The sequence below is a fragment of the Mobula birostris genome, chromosome 13, assembly GCF_030028105.1.
Source record: "Mobula birostris isolate sMobBir1 chromosome 13, sMobBir1.hap1, whole genome shotgun sequence".
NCBI lineage: Eukaryota > Metazoa > Chordata > Chondrichthyes > Myliobatiformes > Myliobatidae > Mobula > Mobula birostris.
The window spans coordinates 91759020-91763147 of NC_092382.1; the positions used below are offsets into that span (position 1 = coordinate 91759020).

At 50.0% G+C, this 4128-nt stretch overlaps 1 long non-coding RNA gene across 1 annotated transcript; it reads right to left on the reverse strand.

Moving 5' to 3' along the window:
* Positions 1-845: 845 nt before the first annotated feature.
* LOC140207741 (uncharacterized) lies at positions 846-2100 on the reverse strand. The gene is made up of 3 exons (XR_011888637.1): positions 2050-2100; positions 1657-1733; positions 846-984 (listed from the first exon to the last, which is right to left on the reverse strand). It is a non-coding gene; the product is annotated as an uncharacterized lncRNA (long non-coding RNA).
* Positions 2101-4128: the final 2028 nt, after the last annotated feature.

Here is a 4128-nt window from a genome sequence, read left to right on the forward strand (position 1 = left end):
GGTTGTGGTGGTGCTGCTGCAGTCCTTGATGTGTGGCGTCACCCACAATGATGTTCAGGAGTTTAGACCCAGTGACACTGAAGGAACAGCAATGTATTTCCAAGTGTGTGGTTTAGAGAGAACCTTCCAGAAGCCGTCACACCCACAACTATGCATCCCTCCACCCCTCCTGTCCCCTCTCTTCATCCCTCTACCAAGACCTCTTTCCCTCTCCATCTTTAGTCTGCCTTCACTGCCCCTTCCCCTGTCACCTTTACTCCACACCCCTTCCTCTCCTCTTTCCCATTTCCCTCCAACCCAGTCTTGACCCTCTTACCCCTCCATTATCCTCCACTCTTTCCCATTCCCTCCCCCGACCCCTTACAGTCTTCATGTGGTCCCCATGTGTGGCAGGACAGACTGTTGGGATGGTTCTGGTCACCTCATTCTAGGAAAGATGTGGAAGCTTTAGAGTGTGCGGAGAGATGGTGCCTGGGTTAATGATAATCGACTGAGTGAGCTCAGACTTTTCTATGTGGAACAAAGAAGGAAGAGAGGGGACTTGATAGAGGTGTACATACGATAATAGGCATAGATTGAGTAAACAACCAGAGACTGTTTTCCCAGGGTGGAAGTGGCTCATACCAGGCGGTGTAATTTTAAGGAAATTGGAGGAGTTTAGGATGGATATCAGAGGTGATTTCTTTACACAGAGATTGGTGGGTGCATGAAATGCCCTTCCTGGGGTGGTGGCAGAGTCAGACATATTAGACTTTCACTCTTTCTCCCATTCCCCCCCGCCCAACACCAATATTCCAGTCACTGGGAACAGTGACCTACCTGTACAGTACACAGTGTGATCCCAAAGTTTCGGCCACAGCCGATACACAAAGTAACCAGAGCAGTTTTTCACCCTGATCTCCTGTTTCTTGTCACAGGGGTTTTTATTGCTGGTGAAGCAGATGGTCCTGGTCACCTCCCCCTCTCCCACGTTGGGATGGGGACCTGGAATGAGGTTTATAAACACTGTAAAATGTACTCGGTCCCACAGTACAGCAGGGAATATGAATCAAAACCCACTGTAAATCAGTGATTCACAACCCACCGTCTGTCAGTGGTGATCTGCTGCCTTCACACTCCCCACCCTACCCTCCCTGTGGAAACACCTGGTTCCTGAGACTGGCTCCAGTTCGGGAGGTCTTGCGAGTCCCAGGGGTTTAGTCTGGTAACAAAAATGTCTCTCATGTCGTGACTGACAGCAGGTGAGGCCCTGACACAGTCTGATTGACAGAATGAGAAGCCCTGATCCTGACATGACTGACAGATGAAGCCCTGCCCTGATGTGACTGACAGCTGGTGAAGCCCCACCCCTGATGTTCCCAACCTCAGGTTCAGCTGCAAAGCCCAGACTTAGCCACTGTAAAAATTTCACCGATGTTCACAGAATTCACCAGCTCTGAATCCATGGAACCACAGCCCAACTCCTGGGAAACTCCAGGAAGCTGGAACTCCTCCACTGGACTCCACGAGGATGCAGGGCCGGAGTGTGGTCTGGGTAACCGTGGGAAGTCCACTCAGGGAGTCTGAGTTCTGTGTTCATATCTGAAGGGATCTGGGTCATCAGTCTGACCCTCTCTGAAATGAACCAAGCCCCACTGATGTAAACTCTGACCCTACCGTTTAACCAGCCTGAGGTCTCCCCGGAACAACGACCCTGTGGAACAACCGTCTCGGGAATCTTCCATCCTACGGAACTGAAACAACATTCAGAGAGTCAGTCCCTGATCTGAGGGAGTTTATTCACTCAGAGAGACATGGGAAATTACACTCACCCTGTCCGTACCGTCTCTGGTCAATAACCCCCAATCCTGGGAAATCCCTCTCTGTTGTACCTCCCCCTTGTCTCTACCCTGAGAATGTGGGATCTCCCCTCTCCCTGTATTTACTCCCCATCTCAGTGTAGTCACTGATGATCCCGGTCTCCCTGCATTTCCCATTCACACACCCCTTGTTCCCCTGTTTACATTCCCATCTGTGTCCAGTTTCTCAGTGATTATCTCCTCACTTTACCTGTTAAATCTGTACCATCCCACTTCAAGATTTCCATCACCCATCCATCGTCCACTGGTACACTCAGTGTTGGAACAATCCGTGATCCTCCAGGGCTGATCCAGGACGGTGTGGTTTACACACGGATCACCGAGTGTGGAGTCTGTGACTGAGGGACAGAACAATGTTCAGTGTTAATGTACAACTCACATTCCCTATCCTCTTTCTCTGCCATCCACAACTCCAATCTGCACTTCATAGTCATACTTTATTGATCCCGGGGGAAATTGGTTTTCGTTACAGTTGCACCATAAATAATTAATAGTAATATGCAAATTTTGCCAGGAAATAAGTCCAGGACCAGCCTATTGGCTCAGGGTGCCTGACCCTCCAAGGGAGGAGCTGTAAAGTTTGATGGCCACAGGCAGGAATGACTTCCGATGACGCTCTGTGTTGCATCTCGGTGGAATGAGTCTCTGGCTAAATGTACTCCTGTGCCCACCCAGTACATTATGTAGTGGATGGGAGATATTGTCCAAGGTGGCATGCAACTTGGACAGCATCCTGTTTTCAGACACCACCGTGAGAGAGTCAGCAACCCCTGGGCATCATTAATATTTTTTTATACATCGAAGAGACGTGAGTTTCAGAGGCTGAGCTCGTGTTTAACTGCCCCTCCAGAGATGATCTTCAGAAGATGGTGATGGCGGTGAGCTGACATCTTGAACTGCTGCAGTCCATGATGTGTGGGGATACGACAATGATGTTCGGCAGTTTCAGTGATTTGACCCAGTGACACTGAAGGAACAGCAATGTATTTCCAAGTCAGGGCAGTGTGTGGCTTACAGGAAAAACGTTCAGTAACTTCCCCACACCAAATATGGCTCCTTCTCAGCATCCATCCTTCCCTTCAGTCCCCTCTCTTCATCCTACACTCCAGACCTTTCTCCCAACCCACCTCTGGCCTGTCTCCACTGTCCCTTCCCCTGTCGCCTCCTCCCCACTCTTCCTCCTCTTTCTTCTCCCACTTCCCTCCTTCCGAGATGTTCCTGAATCTTTTCTCTGCTATCTCTCCATTCTCTTTCACTCTTTCCCCCCGCCCCTTTACAAATCACGAGGTCTCCATGTGTGATAGGGCAGACTGTGGAGGTGTTTCTGGTCCCCTCATTATAGGAAGGATGTGGAAACTTTAGAGAGTGCGTGGAGGAGATTTCCCAGGATGGGCCTGGATTAATGTGCCTGGATTATCCAATGAGCTTGGGCTTTTCTCTATGGAGTGAAGGAGGATGAGAGGTGTCTCAATGGAGGTGTACAATATGGTAAGAGGCATAGATCGCGTAGACAGCTAGAGACTTTTCTCCAGTTGGGAAATGGCTAATACCAGGTGTAATTTTAAGGTAATTGGAGGAAAGTATGTCAGAGGTAATTCCTTTACACAGAGAGTGGTGGGTGCATGAAATGCCCTTCCTGGGGTGGTGGCAGAGTCAGACATATTAGACTTTCACTCTTTCTCCCACACCCCCCCACCACCACCAATATTCCAGTCACTGGGGAACAGTGACCTACCTGTACAGTACACAGTGTGATCCCAAAGTGTCGGCCACAACCGATATACAAAGTAACCAGAGCAGTTTTTCACCCTGATCTCCTGTTTCTTGTCACAGGGCTTTTTATTGCTGGTGAAGCAGATGGTCCTGGTCACCTCCCCGTCTCCCACGTTGGGATGGGGACCTGGAATGAGATTTATAAACACTGTAAAATGTACCCGGTCCCACAGTACAGCGGGGAATGTGAATCAGGACCCACTGTAAATCAGTGGTTCACAACCCATGGTCTCAGTCAGTGGTGATCTGCAGCCTTCACGCTCCCCACCCCACCCTCCCTCCACGTGGCAGCACCTGGTCCCTGAGACCAGCTCCTGTAGGGGAGGTCCTGAGAGTCTCAGGGCTTTAATCTGGTTGCAAAAATGCCTCCCATTGTGTGACTGACAGCAGGTGAAGCCCCACCCCTGATGTTCCCAACCTCGGGTTCAGATGCAAAGCCCAGACACGGCCACTGTAAAAATTTCACCGACATTCAGAAAATTCACCAGCTCTGAAT